At 43.6% G+C, this 17,025-nt stretch overlaps 1 long non-coding RNA gene across 1 annotated transcript; it reads right to left on the bottom strand.

The window, feature by feature from the left end:
* Positions 1–5,928: 5,928 nt before the first annotated feature.
* Positions 5,929–16,770, bottom strand: LOC135972735 (uncharacterized). The gene is made up of 3 exons (XR_010589225.1): positions 16,711–16,770; positions 15,625–15,989; positions 5,929–6,662 (listed from the first exon to the last, which is right to left on the bottom strand). It is a non-coding gene; the product is annotated as an uncharacterized LOC135972735 (long non-coding RNA).
* Between the last annotated feature and the right edge of the window lie 255 nt (positions 16,771–17,025).

Below are 17,025 nucleotides of genomic sequence, written 5' to 3'. Positions count from 1 at the left end.
TAATGAGCCAATTCAATTAAGGTGGAAGTGAGCTATTCTCAACAGTTGACAAGAAGGGGTGAATACCAAGGGAGGGAAAAAATCACTTTTGTAGTACTAATGAGGCCAATGAAATCAAGGTGCCCATTTCAAACAGTTGACAAGAAGCTGTGAGTATCAGCAGGGGGAAATTAGTTTTTGTAGTGACCCATCCACTCCCAGTCTTTATTCAGGCCTAATTTGATGGTGTCCAGTTTGCAAATTAATTCCAGTTCTGCAGTTTCTTGTTGGAGTCTGTTTTTGAAGTTTTTCTGTTGAAGAATTGCCACTTTTAAGTCTGTTATTGAGTGTCCAGGGAGACTGAAGTGTTCTCCTACTGTTTTTTTCATCTTATAATTCTTGATGTCTGATTTGTGTCCATTTATTCTTTTGCATAGAGACTGTCTGGTTTGGCCAATGTACATGGCAGAGAAGCATTGCCGGCACATGTCACATTGGTAGATGTGCAGGTGAACGAGGCCCTGAGGGTGTGGCTGATGTGGTTAGGTCCTATGATGGTGTCCCTTGAATAGATATGTGGACAAAGTTGGCAATGGGGTTTGTTGCAGGGATTGGTTTCTGGGTTAGTATTTTTGTTGTGTGGTGTATTGTTGCTGGTGACTATTTGCTTCAGGTTGGGGGGCTCTCTGTAAGTGAGGACTGGCCTGTCTCCCAAGGTCTGTGAGAGTGAGGAATCATCCTTCAGGATAGATTGTAGATCCTTGATGATGCACTGGAGAGGTTTTAGTTGGGGGCTGTAGGTGACGGATAGTGGTGTTCTGTTACTTTCTTTGTTGGGCCTATCCTGTAGTAGGTGACTTCTGGGTACTCTTCTGGCTCTGTCAATCTGTTTCTTCACTTCAGCAGGTGGGTATTGTTGTTGTTAGAATGCTTGATAGAGATCCTGTAGGTGTTTGTCTCTGTCTGAGGGATTGGCGCAAATGCGGTTGTATCTGAGAACTTGGCTGTAGACAATGGATCATGTGATGTGGTCTGGATGAAAGCTGGAGGCATGTAAGTAAGTATAGCGGTCAGTAGGTTTCTGGTATAGGGTGGTGTTTATGTGAACATCGCTGATTTGCACTGTAGTGTCTAGGAAGTGGATCTCTTGTGTGGACTGATCCAGGCTGAGGTTGATGGTGGGGTGGAAATTGTTGAAATCCTGGTGGAATTCCTCAAGGGCCTCCTTCCCATGGGTCCAGATGATGAAGATGTCATCAATGTAGTGCAAGTAGAGTAGGGGTGTTAGAACAATGCTTCCTCAGCTCTCATCCCCTAGTCAGCCATAAAAATGTTGGCATACTGTGGGGCCATGAGGATACCCATAGCAGTCCCGCTGACTTGAAGGTGTAAATTGTCCCCAAATCTGAAATAGTTGTGGGTGAGGACAAAGTCACAAAGTTCAGCCACCAGGTTTGCCATGACGTTATCCAGGATACTGTTCCTGACGGCTATAAAATATATAGTTATTTCCCCCCATAGACTATCAGATACATCTCATTGTATCTTTCATCTGCTAGCATTTTAAAATATCAAGGACCTAATTCTTCAAGCGACTTGCTATTTGGGGTGCCTTTGTTTTTGACATCAGACACCCTACTGATTTTCCAAAGTGCTGAGCATCCACCTTTGAAAATCAAGTCCTTTTTAAAGTGTCTTATGTTGGGCACCCAAAAATTGAGGCATTCAAAATCACAAGTCACTACTGAAAATTCAGGCCAATGTGTGTTGGGATTAGGCACAACCCATAAAGTCTGGATTCTAAATACCCAAGCATTTGGAGATAACTTGATACAGGATTTTAGGTTGGTTCACTGTTTTGTTCTTGTTGTTGTTTTTGTTTGTTTTTTGTAAAGGGCTATTTGCAAAATTTGAATCCAAATTCAGATAGTGAACATCCACTGACCCTTCCAAGTTTAGGAGTGGTTGGCTCTGGGGTTTGGTCTGGTTCCATATCTAGTTGGGAATTCAGAGTTTTTACTTAGCAGGATTATCTCTTGGGAGACATTGTTAGCTAGTAGGTCACAGTCTACAAATGAAACATTTCCTAATACTATTTTGGAAAATGACATGAGGGTATTGGTGAAAGGCCACAATCAGAGGAAGATACATTGGGGAAAGGGGAGAGTTAAATATTAGAGCTGGCTGAAAATTTTCAAATAGTTTTTTTTCATCGGAAAATGATGTTCCATCAGAATTGAGACTTCCTTTGAAAATTTCAATTAAATGTTTCAGGAGAAATAAAGCTAAAAAGTGTTTTGACATTAATGGAATGGAACATTTCAATTTCATATTGAAAGAACTTTTTATCTTGCATTTTTACAAATTTTATACTATAGAAAAATTGTAAAAAAAAACTGTTTAAAAATCAAAATTTCAGTGAAATGTTTCAATTGTTTCTAAAAAGAAAAAAAAAGTTGATTGACCTGAAACAAATTGTTTCTGAAAATTCCATTTTGTGGGAAGTAACAATTTTGTTCTAATTCAAAAAACTAAACAAATTACAAAATCACAGAATGTCCTCTGAAATGGACATTCCAGTTTCCACACAGCTTTAGTTAACACTGAATTCTGTGTATCTATCAGTTAAGAATTTGGCTGCCAAAGAGATTAGCTGCAACAGACATAGCAGTCACTCCTCGTCTCCGCTGGAGGTACATTACAGCTATCAGCACTGAAATCTACAGAACATGGAAAAGATCTGAGCACATTTTCAAAACACCTATGCCAGTGGGATTTCCCAGATGTTTAGAGAACAAAAAGGGTAGCTGTCAAATTCAGTAGAAAAAACAATTCTGCAAGTGTTAAAATCAGCTGTCAATTTACCCACTTAGGTGACCTAACTTGGGCTCCAAGGGGAGGATCAACACATGCAGTTGGAAGCACAGAAGGCTTTAAAGCCAGACCTGTTCAATTTCCTTTGAAAGTGAGAGACTGGCTACAGTAGCACTTAACTGAACCAGAAGTGAGATAAGCAGGAATATCTGCCTATTTATATGGTGCCCATCAAGGAACTTGAAAAACAGCGGAAGTATTGCACCTTCGTATTGTACCCTAAAGACTCAACTAAAAAATCCTATGTAATTTCTTTCTGTAGGTAATGCAGACTTTGTACTTAAAGTATTTGCATCCTTTCTTTCCTACCAACCCAAATGAAGAGGGCTCCATTTACAGCTGTACGGAACTAAGGCCTGGTCTACACTGGGGGGAGGGGAGGAGAATCGATCTAAGATATGCAACTTCAGCTATGAGAATAGCGTAGCTGAAGTCGACGTATCTTAGATCGACTTAGAATCATTTACTTCGCGTCCTCGCGGTGCTGGATCGATGGCTGCGGCTCCCCCGTCGACTTTGCTTCCGCCTCCTGCCAAGCTGGAGTTCAGCAGTCGACGGGAGAGCGATCGGGGATCGAATTATCGCGTCTACACTACAGGCAATAAATTGATCCCCGATAGATCGATCGCTACCTGCCGATCCGGCGGGTAGTGTAGACGTACCCTAAAACTCAAACAGTGAAAAATGAAAGGTTCAGTGACCTGCATGCAAAGTCCCCCTCAACGGGGCCAGAAAGCTGTTTGTTATTTCCACCTAGACCTATGTGTTTTCACCTGAGTTCCACTTTGAGTTTTCAGACTCATCAGAAATCCAAAAAAGGTTAAGATTAAACCTCCTGTAAAGAAAAATCACCAAGTTTTGCACAGGTTTCTTTCTGTTAAGAACCAAGGCCAAACTGGTGTTTTATATAGCAACCACTGGATTTACCCAAAGGTAACAGCTGCAATTCCAAAGATAGTTTTGGATCACCAGAGGGTAACATTTTCAAACAGGCCTGAGTGATTTAGATGCCTCAATTCCACTGACTTTCAATGGGACCTAGACACCTAAGCCACTTACGCCCTTTAGAAAATTGTATTAATTTCTTTCCTACTAACCATACTGGAATGCTCTCAACGCTTCCCTTACCAGATTCAGTACAAAACTAGCTAAACAATCAGCAGGGCCGGCTCCAGGATTTTTGCCACCCAAAGCAAAAACAATTTTGGCCGCCCCCCCCCCCCTTATTTAATTACCCCACCCCCGGCCCCGCCTCGACTCTGCCCCTTCCCCAAATCCCCAGCCCTGCCTCCTCCCCCCAGGCTCTCAAGCCTAGGAGGGAGGGAGAGAGGGGGAGAAGCGGCGCCGCGCCGCGGCCACTCGGAGTCTCCCCTCCCCTCCCAGGTTTGAGAGCCTGGGAGGGAGGGGGAGACTCCGAGTGGCCGCGGCGTGGGCGCCGCTTCTCCCCCTCCCTCCCAGGTGCCCAAGCTTGGGAGGGAGGGGGAGCAGCGGCACGCAAAACGGCTGCTCGGGATCTCCCCCTCCCTCCCAGGTTTGAGAGCCTGGGAGGGAGGGGGAGACCCCGAGCCGCCACGGTGCGCGAAACATCTGATTCGCACGCCGCTGCTCCCCCTCCCTCCCAGGTTTCAGAGCCTGGGAGGGAGGGCGAGTAGCGGCGCTAGAATCAGCTGTTTCGCGCGCCGTGGCAGCAGCAGCGGAGGTGAGCTAGGGCGGCCGGGGCACATTTTTAGGGGCGGCATTCTGGCGCCGGCCATGCCGCCCCTAAAAATGTGCCGCCCCAAGCACCAGCTTGTTTTGCTGGTGCCTAGAGCCGGCCCTGACAATCAGATCAGTTGACTGCACTTTCCACATCATTGTCTTAGCAGAGTCCCTACACGTCACAAATACAAAAACATTTTTCAAATGAGCTCCCCCCCCTCCCACACACACACACACACTTAAAAATACAATATTCAAAATAGAAAAATCATGTAACAAGATGAATATACATCCCCTATTTGGACTGTCATTTTTACTGGTTGGAAAAAGTATCATTCTTAATGATTTTTAAAAGAGGTTGAGAAAGTGGGGGGAAGTGAAAATTAATAATCCTTTTAGCAGAAAGCAGAGCTGTCAGTTTCCTGATCCAGGCATTATGGAGGCTCTATTTTTTCCCCTACAAGGACATCTTTAATTTGAAGTCATTTTAACCTGCAAATTACACATATATAGTTGGAGGACTGACAATCAGATTATCATGATAACAGCAGGGTGTGAAAATATGAGCTTCACAATATCCATGCAGATGTGCTGGAGAGTCTAATTGATTGTTAGGTACAGTACAAATAGCCATGTGAAACACACTCTACTAATGTAGGGAGCCAAGGACAAACGGTATAAGTCAGACAGACAATTAAGCTACACTACACTACAATTAAGGTAGTTACAAATGCTATTTCATATTTTAACTCCATAAAAGTTATACAGGCATAGACACATTGCCTGATATCCAACATCACCCTACATACAACCTTTCAACAGAAAGAGGACATGATACATGCAGCCTCTATGACATCCACTGTAAATGTCATTAAGATAACAACAGTCCTGTTATGTGTATTGAAGATGAAGTTGTGTGTGTGTGTGTGTGTGTGTGTGTGTACACGAGAGAGAGAGAGAGAATGAACTCAGAGGGAATTTTAGATTATAAAGGTTTGTTTGTTTATGCATTATGCACACAAAATGTGCCCGATGAAAGTATCAGAGAGAGTTCTAAATATGTAACATTGTCTGTAACCAAATTATAAACTATGAAGATTGTCTGAATGTCTGGGGTTAGATGGATAGAAATTGAAGCTAATACTGTAGTGGAATGAAGAGAAAGTATTAATTCTGTATTACAATTGGAAGCTGAGAGATAAGCCATGGTGCTAAGGGCTTATTTTGTATGCAAGCCTTTCAAACATGGCTGGGGGATCCTTTTTATAGTTAAGAGACTCAATGAAATTCCAGTAGTTAAGCCCCAGAGTTACCATCAGAGAAGTGACCAAATTAATTTATATGAAAATCTTCCTGGGGTTTCTATGTGGGGGTGGGGGGGGGGGTGTTATACCATTTGGACCATCATTGGTACTTTAGTTGACTAATGCATAGTCCAAAGCCCACTGAAATCTTTCAATAAAAATCTAAGGCCTCTGCTATACAAGGGATCAGAAAAGATGATCATAATATTCCCTTATGGCCTTAAAATCTGTGAGTCTATAAATTACTTCATTTAGCTTTTTATCAGGCCTCATATGGTTTATGCAAGTGGAGAAAAAAAAGAGGAACCCTTTTTCAGCCTCTGCCATCTCAGTGCACCAGAATCACAATGGTTCCACTTTGTGTAGGGGTAACATTTGTCCCTGAAATGGGTGGGGAGTCACATTCAAATAAGACAGTCTACTTTGTATTGTATAGGTGGATGCATGAACTATATCCATCTTACAGCATGTGACAGAGAAGAAACTAAAAATGCATGCTATTTGATATATTTTCTGAAGGGGACATACATAGCATAAGCTATCTCATATCACAAAAAGGAATTGAATAGGAGACATTTCCTGCCATGCATTTAAGTAGGAAAGAAATAAAATAAATGATAATCACCAGCCTACCTCCAAGCTGTAGTACTTACTGGTCTCTTGGTTATAAAATGTCATATTCAACACTCAGGGCTCATTATGCTACTTATGTAGTGTCATAAATACTATAATCTTTGCTTTCCAAAGATGGAAGTCTTCATCTTTTGTGGGAGCAGCAGGTAGCCTTGGGTAGTTAGTCTTGTGATACTGTACAAAAGAAATAAAAGTAGGAGATTATGTCAACCTAGATTTACATAAGAATGCTTACTATATGTGCAGACCATGTAATATTAGATTTAATCAATGTCATACTACATGGAAAAATCCCCTCGTGAACAGTTTTAGAGGTCATATGGAATCTAGTGCATTATAGCTTTAGTTCTACTGTTACTCAATTGGTTTTAAACAGGGTCAGAGACAAAAGTGACTTACCATAAAAAGCAATGGTTAATAAATGTCAACATCTCATCTATAAGTATTTATAATCCTAGCACTTTAAAAATGGTATCATTTTGTAACAGGTCACAAGTAAAACAAACACATTTTTCATTGTAGCAGTTTGTCTTTACAAACTTAGACAGTTCTAATCACTTTTTTTCCTTTCCACTTGAATAGAGAATTCAATTTTTATCCTGCAATTAATGGAGCTATCTACCTACCCAACTCACCCACAATATGGAACACCTCATAATGTGCTATGGAATAAAAGTTTTGTCAGAATATATTTGGGATGATCAAATTACTTACAAAACAGTAACTTTATTAATTATGAAGATCATTACAAGTGCATATAAAACCTTCATACCACATCATTATAGGAACCAACAGTGTAACACTGTTGCAAAACAGACAAACATCTTTCTGGGATGTATTACCAGGAGTGTTGTAAGCAAGACACACGGAAGTAATTCTTCTGTGCTAAGCCGCGTTGATTAGGCCTCAACTGGAGTATGCCAGTTCTGGATGCCACATTTCAGGAAAGATGTGGACAAATTGGAGAAAGTCCAGAGAAGAGCAACAAAAATTATTATAGGTCTAGAAAACATGACGTATGAGGGAAGTCTGAAAACTGGGTTTGTTTAGTCTGGAGAAGAGAAGGCTGAGAGGGGACATAAAATGTTTCAAGTATATAAAAGGTTGTTACAAGGAGGAGGGAGAAAAATTGTCCTCCTTAACCTCTGAGGATAGGACAAGAAGCAATAGACTTAAATAGCAGCAAGTGCAGTTTAGGTTGGACATTAGGAAAAAATTCCTACCTGTCAGCATGATTAAGCACTGGAAAAGATTGCCTAGGGTTATGGAATCTCTGTCATTGGAAATTTGTAAGAGCAGGTTAGATAAACACTTGTCAGGGATGGTCTAAATAATACTTAGTCCTCCTATGAGTGTAGGGGACTGGACTAAATGACCTCTCAAGGTCCCTTCCATTAGAAAGAAAGAAAGAAAGAACACTTTTTAGGGCACTTAAAAAATTATATTGGGACTATTTCTTCTACACCTTTAAGTGTAAACCAGGTACCTTAATTAAAACAAGCTTAACTGTACAAGGCTCAGATGGAGAGAAAATTTAAAACACATCTAAAAATTACCAACTGCATCTTTAAATATCTCACAACTTGGAATCTTCCAGAGCTAAAAGTGCTATCCCATTGGAAAATGGCACTGTCCCCTTTCTAAAGAGAGAAAGCCTCAGCGGGTCACATAATATAGGAAACCTTCACCCATTGTAATTTTCTGGAAGAGGGTAGAAGTTCAAAATTAGGAGTAAGAAATATATCTTTATGTCAAGCAAATCTTATAAGGAAATAGTAGTTGTTTGAAGATGCTCAGGTAGGTCTTGGGGAGATGAATTTGTGCTGAGAGTGCAGGTAAGGCAGTCAAAGAGTCATATTAAGGGCAATTTACCATGTAGTAATCTGTCACCATGCAGGGATTATTTGTACATGTGTTTATTTTTAAACAAACACAAACCATCCCATGCAGGGTAGTGGGATTTTATCGGTGGAGGTACCTCCATCAGTTTTGTGGTATAGCTAACGAATCAATTTGCATGCTGCAATCTTAATAGTTAAAATGCTGAAAGATTTTCCTTTTGGAGTGGGGTATTCTTACAATTATAAACAAAGGGCCAAAATGGAATGGACTTCAATGGAGGTACACTGAGTTACAACTGGCTCACAGTATCTAAACACCAAAGCTCCATCTTCTCCATTGCGCTAAAACTTGTGTAGTCATTTACACCATTGCAAAAGTGGGTATAAAGTGAAATTCTGATTTGATAGCATTTTCCATCTACCTTGCACTGTGTAAATGGCCATACAAGGTGCAGGGCAATGGTTAATTTGATCCCAAATGCGTACCTGGTCAAAGCAGGTGATGCACTACTGAAAGTAGTGGTGTTACCTCTCCTAAACCACTTCTGAAAATTCCCCACAATCTTGAGAGTCAACATTCTTTTTCTATTTGTTCTAGGTATGTTTGTTTCTTATATATCAGTAGCTGCACTTGACTTAAAGATTATTAAAACTTTATCAACATTTTTCCCCTATCAGAAAATGCTGATTCCTTGAATTTGTAACCATTTGTGGAAAAGATTTGTTTCGACAAATTTCTCATTTTGAAAAAAAAATAAATAAAAAAAGTTTTGAAATTGTCAAAATGTCTCATTTTGACATTTCCTCAACAACAATACAAATCCATTTTGAGGATTTTATATGATATTTTGTTTTGACATTTAAGCCAATTATAATAAAAAATAGCTATCAAAATCAAAATGAAACATTTCCAAATTATTGAAATGAAACTTTTTGATTGACTCGGACTGAATTTTCTTCAGATTGTCAGTCCACAAAAATTTTCGAGATTTTGACTTTGCATCCTGATTCAAGGTGGAAAATATTTTCAAGAATTTGAAAATATTCCCAGGATGGGAAAACTGTTTCCTGCCCATCTCTAAGTGGAATACCCAAGATATGCCCATCTTGACTTCTGAACTGATTTACCCTCTGATTGGAATACAGTAGGCTTCTTCATTCTGTAGAGGGGTGGGGGGGGAGAGAAAGGGGGGGGGGGGGAAAGTTCAGCTTTTTTCCAAGACATGATGAAATCCTTCCCCAGCAATTTACAAAGGCCTGCAGCTCATTGGTGGAATCAAAAGTTTCCTTCTGCAATGATGCCTTTCAAATTTCAGGGACCCTTAAATTAGCTTCTAGAGCCCAAGCCCATTGACTTTCAAGGTAGTATGTGTGCAGACAGTGGGGGGGGAGAAGCAATGCCAAATTTATGCCACTCTCCTACTGTTCCCCTGATTTCTGTGTCAAGAGAAACCTCCATCTTCCTGCCAGAAAACCTGATAACCTGCTGTGGAAAGGTGCTTCATGTAAATCAAGAGAGGCTGAGAAATGACAGGTAATAAAAAAGATCATAATGCGTTAAAAAAATAAAAGAGGATTTGACAGATTATTCTCTCACTCCATGCTGGCACCATCACGTGCCTCATACTGGTCAGGCAATCCAAGCAATTAAGCTTTAATGAAGCAGACAAAATTGTGTTGTTGGCTAAAGGGAACAACTGACAACTTTCCCCAGCAGATCAGACCAGCAAATGGAAATAAATGTGAAGTTCAAAGCAATGGACAAGGCAGGTGTGTGGGGACAGGGAGAACAAGCAAGCTGGCTAGACAGCTCGGACACATAGTTTGAAACCTAGTGGTTGGTCATTTATATTATGAAATGGTCTTCAGATCTTGGATGGTGATCAGTTAAACCCAACATGTGCCCATGCAGGTGTTAAGCAACACCACACAATTCAGGATGACTTTCAAGCAGAAGACAGCAACACAGTCACAAATGGCATCGTGGGAAAATATGTCAAATACACTGTAAAGACTAGTTTACACTGTTCCTTTTGAATCCCCTAACTTCTCTCCATTCTGCATATCTTGGGTCTCTCATCCTGGGCCCTTTCTCCATTCTTGCTCCCTTCTATCATTTGTCTCTTCTCTTGACCCTCTTCTGTGTCTTTTATACACTGCTGTGCCTTTTATTGCTCTCCTCCCTGCTCGGCAATCTACTCTTTTTCTAATGAAAAGCCCAGTAGGGAGCTGTTTAATGTTCACCATTGGGTTTTTCAGTAGAAGTTTAAACCAAAGGACTAATTGCAGCTGCAGAGCAGCAGGGGAAATCTTGGCTTTAGAATCCCTTTCAAATGTAACAGTTTTTGTTTGTCTGTCTAAAGTGGGGTCATGGCTGGGAGTCACCTTTAAATCTCACCTCCCAACCAGAACCCATCATGAGGTTGCATTAGCTCTTTCATTTAAATTCCTCTGGAAAAACTCCAGTGGGGGGCATGCCCCGGCTCCCAGCTAGGCAGTTTTTATAGAAATTTAAGCTAAACTACAGAAGTGGAGGCAGAGGGCCTTAGTCACATTTGGACTTGAAGAGAGCTGCATGGACTCAGAGAAATAGGAAGGAGAAAAGTGCACTGGCAGCTGGGAAACGAAAGAGAAAGGAGAAGAAGAAACAGGTGAATGTACCACTCAAATAAATAGTCAAAAAGCTACTTCCATAGAAATTATGTGATGTAATAAAAGGATATTTAAAACAATCTAATTATTATGAGCCAGATCCTGGTCCCCCAGTCCACCTGCGTTGTGCTTCTTCATTAGCAGGCAGAAAGATACCTTAAGCAGTCAGTGATCATTCCCCAGAATAGGGAGATGCTGAGCTGGGGGGAAGGGGAGGACAGCCAGTATATTGCTGTAGTCCTGACTGTAGAAGAGCCTTCTGAGGGGGAGGAAAGAGGAAGAGAGTTGTTTGTAGCCAAACAATATTCAGAGAAGCCCTGAGGCTGCTCTAATTTACACGGAGGCTCAGATTGGCCTCCAGCTAGCCCCAGGCTTCAGAATTGCAAACATGGTTTAAACCAGGGGTCTCAAACACACGACCCGGGGGCCACATTCGGCCCGCGGGGTTGTTTTCTGCGGCCCGCGAACTCCTCGCGCCCCCCCCCCCCCAGCGTATACCTAGAGCAGCTCCAGCCCGACGTGCACTGGGGGAAGGGCAGGCTCCCTGCCTGTCCTGCCCCCTGCCGCTCCGGGAAGCGGCCGGAATGTGGGGAAGGGGGGGCACAGGGCTCTGTGTGTTGCTCTTGCTTCAGAGCCAATGGGAGCTGCTGGGGGTGGTGCCTGAAGCAACAGCAACACAGACCCCTGTACTCCTCCTCCCCAGGTTCCAGCCACATCCCGGAACGGTGCGGGGACAGGCAGACAGGCGGCCTGCCCTGCCCCTGGTGCATGTTGGGCTGGAGCCCGCCCCCCGAGCTCCTCTTGCAGCCCAACCCCCTGCAGTACCCCACACACCTCCTGCACCCCACACCCCAACTCCCTGCCCTCAGTCCCCACCACACCCCACACCCCTTCTGCCCTCCCTGGGGGCAGGAAGGGGGCAGAGTTGGGGTGGGGATTTCAGGGAAGGGGTTGGAATGGGGCAGGGCCTCATGGAAGGGATGGAGTGGGGGGGGGCAAGGGTGGTGGGGGGAGGTGTCAGTAATGTAGCCCTCGGCCAATGTACTAGTCCTCATGTGGCCCTCGTGATCATTTGAGTTTGAGACCCCTGGTTTAAACCTACTTTAGCTGTGCTAAGCAGAGCTCTGGCCATGTACTTTTAATAACCTTTTTATAGTCACAGTAAACCATATTAGCTCATGTTGTAGAGCTGAGTAAAACTTCTGGGACATGTTTGGAACATGCAATTTAACTTCACGTCTCTCTATCGTGCAAAAAGTGCACTACTCAGCACAGCCATGTGATCTGAATAAATTTCAGGGAGTAAATCAGGAAGTCTGTTATTAAAACGGGGTGCATATAGCTGTGTAACAAAGTAGAGGTCATTCTCTTTTCTGCACACTTCCCCATATTATAGCGGAGTCGACACGTCCCTGCTGCCATTCTTGTTTCAGTTCAGATTCAGAATAGTGGCAGAGTGAGTCATGGCGTTCTTCTTGTCTTGGAACATTTTTACTTGCACTTTCTTTCTTAGGTTTTTGTAATCTGAATTGTTGCCATCAGGACTGAAAGCAGATGATTTGAGCTGTGTAGGGGAGCATATAAGAGGAATGCTAACCTTTTAGGAATACAGTGGTTATTTAGGGACTAGAAATAATTTCTGCATATAAATGTTGTTGCTATAAACACAGATGGTATTTATGCCAATGATTCTGTCTGAATCATTTATATCAAAATACTGCCTCATAGCATTACCACTTTTCTGAATTTTAGAATATAAGAAACAGTCTCTTTTTTTCCTCTCTCCCCGAATGTGTAATAATGCCCATTACCTCAGTAACTGGGTGCCTGGCTGAAAGATACTTTTAACAACTAAAAGTCCTGAAAATAAAAGACATCATCGGAAGAGAAACCCGACTCCTTGCCATTAAGACGATATAATGGTAAGGGCTGGACCAGACCACACTGAATTACAGTAACCTAATGCCCACTAAACATAGGCTGTGGTAGATCACAGGAAAGAGCTCCAAATTCCAAAGAGATATGGGACCTCCACTGAAAATGCCACAACACCCATCCTTATGCAGAGGGCGCATGTGACTCAGGGAAATGCAATCCCCATAACAGGACAGAGAAAGAGGTGATTGTTTACAGATAAATTTCCCTCTGTGCAGGGCCGGCTCTAGGCACCAGCAAAGCAAGCAGTTGATGAGGGCGGCAGATTGGCAAGGGGCGCAAGAATCCAGCATGGGAGCTGAGAACCAACAGGGGCCCTGGGAGCTGTAGTTCCTTGGTTAGCTCCCTGCCTATAGAGCCAGCCCTGGAGCAGGGAAAGAACTACATATCCCAGCATTCCCTTGGCCACTAGCAACAGGAAAGGGTGGGGGAAGGAGTATGGAACTGAAATCTGCAGCTTGCTATGAACGGTAGGAACAGAGCCAGCTCTAGGTTTTTTGCCGTCCTCCCCCCCCACACCCCTGTATTGCCCCAGCCCTGGACTCTGCCCCGCCCACACCTCCTGCCGCCTCAGCTCTGGCCCCCACCTGCACCCTCCTGCTGCCCCAACCTTGGGCTCTCCCCCGCCCACACCCTCTGCCGCCCCAGCTCTGGCCCCCACCTTCACTCCCCTGCTGCCCCAGCCCTGGGCTCTCCCCCGACCTGCAACTCCTGCCGCCCCAGCCCTGGGCTCTTCCACCCTCCCCCCCCTGCATCCCCGGCCCCCATCCGCACCTCCTGCCACCCCAGCCCTGGGCTCTCCCCCGCAGACCCAGCTCTGGCCCCCACCTGCACCCCCCTGCTGCCCCAGCCCTGGGCTCCCCCCCCACCCGCACCTCCTGCTGCCCCAGTCCTGGGCTCTCCCCCCCACTGAACCCCCTGCTGCCCCAGCTCTGGCCCCCACCTGCACCCCATGCCGCCCCAGCCCTGGGCTCTTCCCCAAAGAAGGAATTGGGGGGACTAAATGGATGGTGCACCTGTCTATCTGAAGCCTAGCAAGGGAGGTATGTGGATCCCACTAGAATTTAAAATGAAAAGTAAGGGAGGGGAGGCTCTGGACCTGGGCAGCTTTAGATACAGTACCAGGCACTTAGGAGGATTTCCACTTCTGAGCCATGGAAGCAGAAATTGACTTTTCCTTTCCAGATATAGCTAATATTCAGAAAGGGAATCTAGCACCTGCCTTCCAGATTTGATCACCCTCAAAATTCAGGAGTGTTCAAGCTCAATTTGGGCAGCTGTTACTTCATTTCCCCCAAATCAAATATACTGATCCACTGTAACTTGCTGTAGAAAAGGTAGAATAAATTGAGCAAGAAATGCTTCCCAGTGGTTATTAGGACTGGAATTGCTATTTTCAACAGCCATTGCTTTTTTTTTTTTTTTAAAGTTTTAGTTGTTTAAAAGGAAGACCGTGATAGTGCATTCCCCATAGAAACAAAGAATGGAACAAAAGAATAATAAAGGCACCTCAACTTTTCCTCATTTATGTAGGACAGTCTTATAATATGCATCCAGCTATCCTCCAGTCACACAAGCTGAAAATTGTTCCACTTTATTGCAGTTCTGTAACCATATGGGAACCAATCCTGTCTGTGTTCTGTGCACATCCAAAATTCCTGCTGAATGACCCGGCCTGGGAGCAAGTTACCAGTGACCCAGGGCTGGGGCTGCAGGAGGGTGCAGTTGAGGGGGGAAGGGGGATAGCCCAGGGCTGGGGTGGGGGGGCAGCAAAAAATTTTTTTGGTTGGGGCAGCAAAAAACCTAGAGCCAGCCCTGCCTCTGTGGCAGCAGCCATAGCTCAGGTGGAGGGCTCAGCTGCTTGTCTCTCCCACCCTAAAGATCCTTGGGATTGGAAGGGTGAGCAATAGCTTTGTCTGGCTTCTCCCTGCAAGGACTGGTAGAGCTTTAGAGAGACACTTCACTGTTAGCCCCCACCCTCTTCAGTCAGGTACTTCATGTATAAAACTCCCTCCTTGAGGGTGCTCACCAGCATCCCCTCTATGGTTGTTTGAATGTCTTTTATTCATATGAATTGCTTTTCTCATCTTGTTGTATTTGAGTGACTGATTCTCTTGGACATTAGGTCCTGTTCTGATTCACTGTAGTTTTAAACTAGCACATCTGCTCAGTTATCTACTCAGACATTTAAAAGATAATAGGCAAAATAAATCACTGAAACGCCTAAAATACCTGTTTTAGGTGTGTCTGTTCTTTCCTAGTAGGAACCCAAGTCACTGCACTGATACAACCAGTTGATAGCATTCTCTCTAATCACTAATGCAGTCTTATTTAGTCTTTGTGGAATTCAATTTTTATTTATTAATAATTGCAACAGATATCTGTTTATTTTTAGGCATTTTTTCAATTTTTATCTATTTAAATTTTCACAGTTGCAAGAAATGGCCATGGGGTCAGACAATAAGAGAGGTCAGACAACTATTTAATGACAGTAGATGCTGAGACTCAAAAAGTTAAAGCTTCATAACCATTAAAGCACAAGTTGTCAACATCACATCAAAATATACAAAGTAAATATCCTTATATCAAACTCTAATAGGTTCGCAAGCAGCATTTTTATTAATTTGTCTATTTGTAAATTTCAGTCATCATTGATGGACATATTGGTTTGTGTATGTATGCTGAAATTGACAGTTACTAATATTTACCTTTACAAATCTAATCCTTCAAAGCCTGTCCATGTTGCTTTCTTTTCTGCTTTCTTCCTTCACTATCACAGTCTGTTCCCCACAGCCTCTGCTCAATATATACCCCTGTTCAGCACTTTCACTTCTCAGACAGATACCTGAATCCCAGCTTGAGAATCCAGAGCTAGTTCTTCTCCACTCATGCTATTAGTAGGATGGTTCTTTTATAGTCAGGCGACTGTGCTGTGGAGCAGAAATGAACATAAATCACCACTCAGTCTCAGGGTTTTTTGTTCTGGGAGGGAGGAAGACAGTGGGGCAGCACTTTGGGAATTAGGCTGCCTGACCAGTCAGGTACAGAATGATTGGGACAGCAGCACAGGAACCTGAAGAGAAGAAAAGATGATGAGGTAAGAAGTGAAGAGAAACAACAGAAGGAAAAGTACCCATATTCAATTAATAGCATGTACAAGACCCACCTCCCCAATGAATTGGCAAATCTTTGAAACAGATAATGAGCCAGATTCTCTTCTCACTTATACCAGTGTGCAGGGCCGGCTTTAGCAGGTGCGGGGCCCCACGCCGGGACGCGAATTGTCTCGTGCCCCCGCGCCCCCCCCCACCCCAACTCTGCCCCGACTCCGCCACCTCCCTGCCCCATTGGATCCCTCCCCAAATCCCTGCCCTGGCCCCGCGTCTTCCCCAAGCACGCCACATTCCTCCTCCTCACCCATCCCACCCAGGCTTGCGCTGATCAGCTGTATGGCGGCGCAAGCGCTGGAGGGAGCAGGGAGAAGCAGGACGCGGGGTTTTTTTGCTTTCCGCCCCCTCCCCCCCACTCCGCCGGCAGCCCCGGAGGTTGCGGGGCCTCTTAGGTGCAGGGCCCCATTCCGGGGAATCGGCCAAATCGGCTCAAAGCCGGCCCTGCCACTGTGACTCCATTTTTTTACTTCCATGTTGTTACTCCAGATGTCAACTGGTGTAAAAAGAGACCCAGACTAAAAATCTGAATCAGTCATTTCATAGTGATACAAAAATAATTAAAATTAAATTAAGACATATTTCAATTCAGACTATTTTACAAACTAACTTTTTGAATGTACACACCATTTAATGAAATGATCTGAATTGTGGAGAGACTTTGTCGCCCTGCCAGTGTGTGCTGTTTGGGAGATAAATACAAGGATTCAGCATATTCTTCTGCCAATCAGAATGCACTTTCCATTCAAAGTCATTTTATAAACACAACATAAGGCATGACATAAGGCTTGAACAGGCTAGAAAGAAAGGACTGTTTGAAACATAATTCTGAGGAATATTTTCATTGATTTTCTTAACAGAAAATCCTATCAAACTAATATATCAAATATATTAGGCATTTTAAAAGATAAAACCTGAAGATAAGACATTGCTTCTTTATGG

The sequence above is a fragment of the Chrysemys picta genome, chromosome 7 (genome assembly GCF_011386835.1).
Source record: "Chrysemys picta bellii isolate R12L10 chromosome 7, ASM1138683v2, whole genome shotgun sequence".
Lineage (NCBI taxonomy): Eukaryota > Metazoa > Chordata > Testudines > Emydidae > Chrysemys > Chrysemys picta.
Note: the sequence above shows the minus strand (reverse complement) of the source record. Positions and strands in the feature narration are given on the sequence as shown.